An 11,201-nucleotide genomic window follows, 5' to 3' on the forward strand; every position below is an offset into this window, starting at 1 on the left:
CAATAAGTTTTAATTTATGGATAGACTTAATACATGTAGACTAAAATGAATTATCTTCGATTTTAATCTCCATCACCATTTGGCAAGAAGAGTCAGCCGAGTCGAGAGAACCTACACCAAAACCACCCTCCTTTTTAGGTTTAGGTTATATTTGGCGTACTAGCTAAAAAGCTAACTGTTAGCTGAAAAACTAACTGTTAAATAAAAAACTAACTGATAAAAAATAACGTTTTGTAAAACTAGCTGAAATATATAAAATTACATAAAATGACATGTAGGAGAATATGTTTCTATAATTAATTAAGGAGTGTATTTGGAAAATTTTAAAAAAACTCCTAAAAAGCTAGTCTAAATAGCTTTTCAAAAAGCTAGCTTAAATACTACTTTTTGATTTACCAAACACAACAACATAAAAAAACTCGAAAAATAAACTAACTATGACACGCCAAACACAGCCTTAGTGACCAACTCCCAAACAACCGGTGCCCCAAAGAAGCATACTTCCATTCATTAGTTGAGAATCATGGGTGGTGGCCTGGTGGGACTTAATTAATCATCTATAGCTACACCAACTCTATATATGTGTAACGAATACTTCTTTTACACATCGAAAACTTATTCTACGTTGTCGCATTATTGATTTATTTAACAAATTACTCCTTCTACACATTTATGTATTTGCTAAGATGGTGTCTGGGTTCTGAATATATTTATGTGCCAATAAAATAAAGGGATGTCAAAAGATTCATTCAACTTTATCTAAAAAGTCAACCTTTGTAAAATAGTTAAGATATCAAAGTTGGACACGAGCATATAATATGAGTTACGAGGTTTTCGGCATACAAGATAAGTATGATAGTTTTAAAATATTAGTTGAAACAAATGAATGAAGAGTATCACCACCTAACACCGATCCAAGGAATTGTGGGTGGGAAGGGACGAGGAGGAACCTTAGCATATTTTATAATATTTTTAATGATTTGAAATTTGTGTAAAAAATATATAAATGAGGTAAGGCTATCCGGATTGGAGTATTAACGCATGCTTAAAAGCTGACATGGCAGCCTAAGGTGTGCGTGAACAACTGAACAACACCCCAACTTTCAGTGGTTTGACTGTGCTCTATAAAGACAGAGCTTACTACAACACCCCAACGTTCAGTGGTTTAACTGTAGAGTCTTTATAAAAACAGAGCTTACTATTGGTGGTTTTTTATTCATTTATTTTTATTACCCTTTTAGAGTCCTTGGAAGCAATAAAAAAAACAGTTTCACATTTAAAATTTGAAGATGCGAAATATACACGTCTTCAAGTGAGGAAGATAAAAGTTAGGCTTCTGATTAATCTCGAAGGAGACAACATATATTTTTAACAATCGTCAACTATGGTCCCTTAGTTTGGGCCAAAGCATAAGAAATATCGTCCCTAATTTCCTTCTTAAAACAGGTGTTTAAAATTTATAAATTCTACCCTACACTTTTATATTCCTATTAACCCGTGTATTACACGGGTTGATTTAAAAAAATAAAAATAAACATTAAAGTGTAAATTAAAAATAATTTTTAATATACAATTTTAAAATAAGGAAGAAACATATTTATTGCAATTTAATATCATATATATGATATTTAATACTTTACATATATGAGTATATAACTTTAATTTTAAAAATTGAACAAACCAAAAGTTGACGAGTGGATAATATTTATTTTAAAAATACCTCAAAATGACAAATGTCAAAACTTATGATAGATTGACATGTGGCAAAAAACCTTCATTTATTAAGGATTATTATTATTATTATTATTATTATTATTATTATTATTATTATTGGTAATTTAGGTTTAAATTTTTATGCAATTGTAGTAATTTAGGTTTTAAATTAGGTTTTATGCGGAAAACTCTCATTATTTTAGGAAAAATTTTGATAAAGTTCTAAAAGTTTTTTAGAGCAGGAAAGTCTCATTATTTTGGGAAAATCACATAATCTGTAATTTCCTATTAAAATATAAAAAATGAATTTTTCGTTAATTTAGGCAAAATGTTAAAAAATCGAGACCTTTCCGTTAAAAAAAAACTTCTAGGACTTTATAAAAAAAATTCTTAAAATAATGAGACTTTTCTGCATAAAGTTCTTTTAAATCTAATTAAGTTATGTAAGTTTTAACTAATGTAAAATATTTATTTATGTTTATTAATTATTTTTTAATTTAATCTAATGTCAAAAAATAAATAAATAAAAAGATAAATATTATGGAGTTATAACCATTTCCAAAGGCTAGTGGTTTGGTAGTGGATATGTATTGGAGCTGACGTGGCGTTGAGTTGACAACACTTTTTTAATGAGTTGGTGGTGACCACTCCCCTTAGGTCGGACAGCGTGCTGAGGGAAAGCTTCCCTTACCCTGGAACACAGTACCGTGGGTGAGGGGAAAAAATAAGGGGAGTTTATCCCCCATTCTCTCTCCTTATGTGATTCGTCAGTATTTACATGCATCAATTGAGTTTATATGACAACTCAACATATGAATGGTTGAAGTCAATACCACCACAACATCGGGCAAAAAGCCATTTCACAGGTAAGATGTTATGACTCTTTTAACCTTTTACCCTTTACAACATAATGGAGACACTTCTACCTTTTTATGACCACCACAACATTATGACACTTTTACCCTTTTCTATACAGGGAGAGCAACCACATACATGTTGTTAAACAATCTTTGTGAGGTGTTTAATGGAAAACTGGTTGATAGGAGAGACAAACCAATTATTAGTTGCTTGGAGTTTATTAGGGAATATCTGATGATTAGGATATACAATGTCCTCAAGGTGCAACAGAAGTGTGTAGGCCTACTCACCCTAATAGGAACAAAGATCATGGAGAAAAACGAAGCAACGACTACCTAGTACATTGCAGACTGGTGTGGTGATGAAAAATACCAAGTCAAAGGCCCATGGAATGATCAACATGTTGTTGATATGCGTGAAAGGGTATCCAGTTGCATGAAATGGGAATTAACAGGTATCCCTTGCATACATGTGATTTCTATGTTATATAACAAAGCAGATCATGGTAAGAGTGTACATGAGCTCCATACTTATGTCCACAAGGTGCACTGGCTACAAACTTGGAAAAATGCATATAGGTACAAGGTGGAACCAATTAATGGTCGGACATTGTGGCCTAGAAGTGAGTGTCCAATGCAGATCACACCTCCCCCACACTGTAATCAACTTGGGAGACCCAAGATGAAGAGAAGACAATCCATGGAGGAGAGAAGTCAAAGTAAGAGTCAGAATCAGAGTCAAAGGTCAGATGCTGGTCCCAGTAAGATTCATGGTCATAGCCCACATGGTAGTGGGAAACAAACAAGAAAGTTTGTTAGTGTGACTTGTAATAAGTGTGGAAACAAAGGTAACAACTCTAGGACATGCAAAGGTCAGGGTGGGACTTGATGGACTATGTTGGTTTTATCTTTTGGTTTGACTATGTTGGTGTGTTATTTTGAACAACTTTGCATTTGTTGGTTTGATTCCTAGATGTTGGATGTCTTTTGTTGCAATAACTTTGTTTTCAATTAACTTATGACATGTATTTTGAAGATGGTAATAGGTATTATGTCTTTAGTATGCTTTTGTGTTAACTACATATGGATGCATTCTATGTTATCTTTACAAGGTTATATATGAACAAATCCATAATTGGTCAATAGATACCAAATTTTCATTACCATTAATTTGCATTACAACAATGTTCTACATTTGCAAAAAACTACCCAAACCACATATATTTCCCAAACAACTTACATTACCTTGCATATACCCCTAACCTTTTACAAAAGATAACCATAACATTTGTGGACTTACAACAAGAACACCAACACAAAAACAAAAACATCCAACTATAGACTAGGTAATACTTCAACATAGTTGCTTGTTCTTTGATCCTCTCAACCGCTTTTTCATGCTTACTTGCTTGTTCTTTTATATCATCTACTATTTTTCGTAGCTTATTGATTGTCCTAAGCAGCCCTGATATTAAAACTTTGGAGAGCACACTAGGTTCATCATAATACCCAATAAACCCACATGACGAATTCTTGAAATAAAGAAGAAAGAAACATTAGATCATCAGGGACTAATGGTCAAAAACAAAGTGGAACATACTTACCGGGCCAGGACATCCCCAAAATCGGCGCCCTCGGTTGTTATCTGTCAATGATGTTCGAACTATGGCCCACTTTCTGCAGAAGCAAATCTTCATTGTCAATGGAGAATATGAAATCATAGAGGGGAGTGATCGATGGAGAAAATGAAACCATAGAGGGAATGATTATTAGGGCTTGTCGCTGGAGACGAGAATAGAGATGTTGTAGTCTCTTTATGGACTAAATAATAATAAAATAATATAGGGGAATACATGAATGGACTAAAATAACCTCAAGTGAGAGGGGCATGGGTAAATTAACGGGAGCTTGGTAGCGAATCTTAAGCCATTGGACCAAACTCGCAACAAAACGAAACTATTGGACCATCCTTGCGAGCCAAACTCATTTTGGACCAAACCTGCTAGTTTTGACATACCATTGAAACCAAATTTGCAAATTTGTCTTTATTATAACTCTTTGGTATTTGTTTTCTATCAACCATGCGCATATATTATATTAGAAAACCTTTTTTTCTAAATCGTTTATATATATATATATATATATATATATATATATATATATATATATATATTAGTCAATATATTTTTATGTTTTATAACTCTTTTCCCTATTAATTATATTTTATTTTATTAAATTATTAAATTTAATTTTGATTATATTATTTCCTACTATTTGGTAATATCTATTAAATATTTAATGACATTTTATTTAAGAAATATACATTTTAATAACATATCGTAGGTTGATTATTGGATATCCTTTTACGATGGACAAAGTCATGAGTTTGGCGTAACAGGTAGGAGCAATACCCTCGAAGTATTAAGTCTGAGAAATAGATATCTTAACCTGTTTGTTTATTCTCTTTCTCTTTCTAACCGATCAAAAATTCAATCTATTTTTTATAAATATAAATAACAACACACATCTCTACCATTAAAAATCGTATATTCTCCCATTCCATTTCATCATTCTTCAATTCCATTCATTTTTCTCTCCAATTTCATTCGTTTTGGGATTTTCAATTATCGTGTTTGAATTTTAATTTTTTCTACAATGCATTTTTACTCCATTCAATGTCATATCATCACTTTTTAACCCATTAAACTTTTCATGAAATCCAAATGACTTCACTTTATTATCGTTTTCTTAATATATGAATATAAAATGTACTAATTATTATATTAAAATTTATTTTAAAACTGCATTATTGTTTGATAAAATCTCATTATTTATTAATATAAATTTATTATATTGTATTTTTTTATAAACATTTGTTATTTATAATCCTACCCCTCCAATTATTACTTTTTAGTTAGATAATAAAAACCTAGACATAGTATTCTACAATTAATTATTATTTTTTTGGGTTAATGCCATAAAACCCTTAAGTTTTCAAGAAGTGTTCGGTTTTTGCCCGTTTATGATTATTGGGTTCATTAATACCAGAAATTCGGATAACCTGTGAGCTGAAAAGCTTCAAAAATCCAAGCACGCATAGGAAGATTCGAACTCTGAACCTCCGGGCAAAATTACACATTAGTTTTGAGCACTTTGCCATTGAGCTAAAACCCTTTTTTTTGTTAATTTAAATCAAATCGTTCTATATAACCTATAAAGATTAATAATAATAATAATAATAATAATAATTATTATTATTATTATTATTATTATTATTATTATTATTATTATTATTATAAAACATCAAACATTTTTTAAAACAAAATCTCAAACATTTTTTTTCTTAAAAATCCGCTCTTTAAAAAAATATATTATAGATTACACAAACAAAGATAAATAAGTATCATTTTCTTTACATTTTGTTTGGATCCGTTACCTAATAATGTTTCCTTTATATATATATATATATATATATATATATATATATATATATATATATATATATATATATATATATATATATATATATATATATATATATATATATATATATATGGAAAAGTGAATATACCCTTAAGGGTATATAAGCTTAGGTATCCAAACTCATTATACTACATCGTTTTGTATCATATATTACATTCTAATTGTCCAATCTTCTTATAATTTAACTTCTAACTTGATTTATTTCCAATATTTTTATAATTTACACATTTATCTTCCTCTTATATAATTTTCATTTTCAACTCCAATATATATAACCTACTAGGTGTTCGGCAAAAATATGGATGTAAGTGAATGATAATAGTGAAATTTCGAATATCTTGACAGGAAATCAAGTTATGGTTGAAGTTTAATAATATTATAATGAATATATCAAACAAAACGATGTATTATTGCGTGTTTAGGTACGTAAGCTTATATACCCTTAAGGGTATATTCACTTTTCCCATATATATATATATATATATATATATATATATATATATATATATATATATATATATATATATATATATATATATATTGTATTGGAGTTATACATATGCATAAACAAAAATAAGTTTACAAAATTCAAGATATATCTATCCGATTAAAAATGACTTTTTTTTTATCAAAAGTATTCATCCGATTTTTTAAAGATTTCAATAACTATGTATTTTATTAGAATAAATTCAAAGTAAAAAAAGTCAGATTATAAAAAAGATTAAAAATTGAATAAAAAAGCTAAAAATAATAACAATAAGTTATTTGAACAAAATGTCAATAAAATAAATGAATAAAAACATCAAAAAAAATATTAGAAATACTTTATAATATTTTATATAACATAATTTTAATAAATTGTTTTATTAAATAGAATTAAAACATTACATAATATTTTAGATTTTTTAGATTTTTTTATAACAACATCATAAATATAAACTAATAAAACATTACAAATATATTCAAACATCAAACATTTTTTTCGTTTAAATATATTGTTCAACAAAAGTTATTTATTTTTTTTAACTATAAAAAAAGAAAAAAAGTTTAAAGATTTTTTTGTTATACAAACAAACAAAATGTCATATATTTTCTTAAAACAATTTTTTTTTTTTAATTCGTCATTCGAAACAAGAATAAGTTTTAAAAATAAAATTTTGGAATAAATACAAACAAAAAAAACTTAAAAATATGTATTTCACCAAAACGTTAAAGATTAAAAAAAAATGAAACAATTGTGCCAAAAATATGAAACAACAACATACGTCGTCAGTTTGTGAAGTAGGTAAACATGATTATTCCTAAACATAAAGGGATTTAAAGTAGTATACTAATATTCAAACAAAATATCAAAAAAATATAAAAGAACAAAACGTAAAACATGTTTTTTTACGTTAAACAATATCTTCAAACAAAATGTAAAAAAATATTTTTAAATCATAAAAACAAAAATAAATAAATAAATTAAATAAAAAAAGAGTAATAAAATAAATAAACCAGTATATATTAAAAGAAAATAAAAAAACATAATAATTAAATAATCATTAGTTATTTAAAAAAAAGTAAAATATAATTATTAAGGATAGGATTAAGTGGAAAATGCAGGGATAATTGAGGCCATTTTTATTCGAGCAATAACCCTAAAAAAACTGGAAGTATCCGTTAACTTCTAACTCAACACTCATATAGTTTACTATAAACATCTGACTATGACCTGATGATCAATCATATTTCCTTTTTTCACTCCTTTTTTGAAAGTCAGGTCTAGACTCTAGAGCTAGGTTTCATCATATTCTTGCAGTCAAATTTCTTGTGCTCATTAGTTTTACATTCAGCCTTGAAAACGCAAAATCTCTTTACGATTCATCTTTCCATCTACAACCGAAAGAAGTTCTTGAAACCCTAAAATGGTGAAATACAAGATACGCTACCTTGGTCTAATAAATGATGCTAGAAACTATGTGGTGAACATTGGCGCCAAAACAATTGACGTGACCGTGACTCACGATGCGGTGGCGGCCGGAAGGTGCATACGAACTACTGAACAATTAAATCAAGTTTGGTTGAACCGAATCATGGTCGGAGTGGATTTTCAATCGTGGTCGGAGTGGGTTTTCAATGGTGTAACGCTCCGTTTATTTAAACAAATTAATAAATATAAGTCTCGGACTAATTTGTGAAGAATTTTAGAAGTCGGAGATTAAAAGTGTCAGTTCCGGATTAGTCTTATAAGTATTTATGAAGGTAAGGACCACGTGGTAAATTATCGAGACTTAAGATGGATAAATTATGAGAAGCAAGGGTTAAATGGTAATTTTGGGCTTCATTGTAAAGAGTTTTGAAAGTTAGGGTTTAAAAGGTAAACAAATAAGGGTGGGGGGGCTGAAGTTGAAAAATCACATCATATGTTTGAAATGAGATACGGGATATACCCGTATCCCTTCCCCATGCCATTTCATCTTCAACCCTAAACAATGAAGCGGCCGCCAACCTTATCTCTCCACTCCTCCAGCCGCAATCATCCCGTTTTCCCCTCTTACGTTCCGTTCAAATAGAGTTCCATCGACCGCCGGTTGCTGCCTCACCATCGAGATGCCGTCGCAGCTTTTGTTGCCGGCGAATACGGGAGTAAAGGGTGACGTCGGGGCCGTTGCGCATCTGCCTTCTCCGGTAATGGCGAACATTTTTCCCCTCTCTCATTCTTCTGCCATTGTCCTCATGTGCGTCGCCATCTCCGCCCGATGGCTATCGCATTCCAATGATACCCATTCCGGGTCGTCGCAAACCACCATATGAGTGGTTGTCTTGCGTGTGTTCCAGCCATAGGATGGCAGTGATGCGTGTGTTTCTGTTTTTCAGCCAAGGATGTGATGTTTGTGTCTTTTCCCGTCATCACCGTGGGAGTGTCTGGGTGAAAGGGTGGTTGGAAATGCTTGAAGACCATCAGGGTAGCCAACCATGGTGGCTGTCGCCGGGAGCTGCTGTCAAACGCCGCCAGGAGAGGGAGTGCTCCTGTTCCGAGCAAGACTAATGTATGGGTGTGTTTTCTGTGGTAGCATGTGTTGTGTGCGCCTTGCTTAGTCAGAATCCTTGGGAAAAGCCACTGCCACCACGAGCCACCGCCGACCACCATGGTGTGGTTGTGTATGTGTTAATGTGTGTGTGTGGTTATGTTTTGATCAAACATTGTAATTGTAATTAATTTGGATAATAATAAAAATAATTAAAGCCACCACCATAAGGTGGTGACCGCCGCCGTGAGCTGCCATCGACCAACACTACCTGAGGTGGTAGTGGGTGGTGTCCCGCTAGTAAACCCTAATGGGCTTAGAGATTGGTTTTGGGCCTATTGGGCCATGTTTGGGTGGAAAACCCTAATTATGAGTATTTGGGCCTTGGACTTATGGGACCCACTTTTGGGCCATTGGGATTGGATTGTGAACTAAGCCCAAATTATTCCACGCCATTTATCTAATAGAGTAAAGGACTTAATGAACTAAATCCTTAATGGGCTAATTGAGAAAAATCTAATATTTGAGAAATTATCAGGACGCATACGATAATTATTTAATAAGTGAAATATTAAATAATAATCATTGGCAGAAATTAATCTAAGCAGTAATGGACTTAATGGATTAAGTCCTTAATTGATTAAGTCCTTAGTGGGTTAAGTAAGAAACACTTAACCCTAGTTATCATTTGATGTGAAACCCTAATATCTCTTGGGCCTTGTGTTGGGCCATCCGAGAATAATCAAATGGACTAGAGTAATTAGTTGGGCTTTAGGGTAAGGCCCATATGAAGGATTGGGCCTAATTTGGAAAATTGGTCCATATGTTGGGCTTTGATCCCTAGTTGACTTTGGGCCTATGGATTGGGCCTTCGGCTTGGGTAAGCCAAGCTAGGGGTAATGTAGTAATTACCCAAAGTATGTATTTATAGTTATGTGTTAGAACCCAATTATTAATTGGGTGTTATCTTGGTGTTGACAGTTTGGGAATCTGTCATCCAACAGCTAGAGGTTGAGTCTGCGGGACTTCAGCAATGTGGGATTTTGTCTACGGGACTTCAGCAGTGTGAGGTGAGTTTCCTTCCAGTAGGAACGGGTCTAAGGCCACAATGCCGGCCCATTTAATTAGCAGTAGCTCCGGACTCCGGTCCGATGCAGTTAGTTTCGGACTTCGGTCCGATGCAGGGGATGGGGTCCCAGTCAGTTCCGGACTTTGGTCCGATGCAGTTAGTTTCCGGACTTCGGTCCGATGCAGGGGACGGGGTCCCAGTTAGTTCCGGATGTCGGTCTGATACAGTTTTCGGACTTCGGTCCGATGCAGTGGGCAAGGCCCAATATGTGTTTATATGTTATTGTATGGTATATGGTAGTTTGGGGGAGCTCACTAAGCTTCGTGCTTACAGTTTCAGTTTTGGTTTCAGGTACTCAATTTTCAAAAGAGGAGCTCGGGAAGATTGCAGTGCACACACCATTTGTTCAGCCTGGGATGTTTATACTCTTATATGTTTGACAGTTGTTATGATATTTTGATATACATTGTTTATGATTCTTATATGACGTTGATGAATATGGTTTTATTACTGATTTAAAACGAAATTTTCAGACTGTATTTTTGGGATGTTACAAATGGGCTCGAAACCCTATCAACAACAACAAGATTTGTGTAACAGCTTTACATGTCTGTGTCAGTAAACGATGTTTGTTGTATCAAATTTATAGGGCTACGTATCATCTGTTTTCTGAAACAATGAAAAGTTTCATCGAAAACCGTAACTACAAATTCATGGGGGTGGCTATCGAGAAAGGAACTAGTCATCTTCTTGAAGATCATGCGTTAGGCATGCAGAATGTGGTTGAACTCCGTAATTTGGCCTGCATAGAATTAAATAACCCACTACTAGATTTTTGCTATAAAATATTTCCAATGAAAGTGTTTTGTAGGAAATATCCTTCGAATCTTCTACAAACTTAAGGATGAAAGTAGATTCCAACATAATTCCTACAAATTTCTTACGAAATAAGATATCCTTAAGATTCCATCGGAAAAACGTTGGAAGTTTGCTACCATTACCAACGAAATCTTAATTAATATTTAAAATTAAAATCATGTTGGAATTCCGTAGGAAGTGTAATGAGTT

This window comes from Lactuca saligna, chromosome 6, assembly GCF_052625555.1.
Source record: "Lactuca saligna cultivar CGN05327 chromosome 6, ASM5262555v1, whole genome shotgun sequence".
NCBI classification, from domain to species: domain Eukaryota; kingdom Viridiplantae; phylum Streptophyta; class Magnoliopsida; order Asterales; family Asteraceae; genus Lactuca; species Lactuca saligna.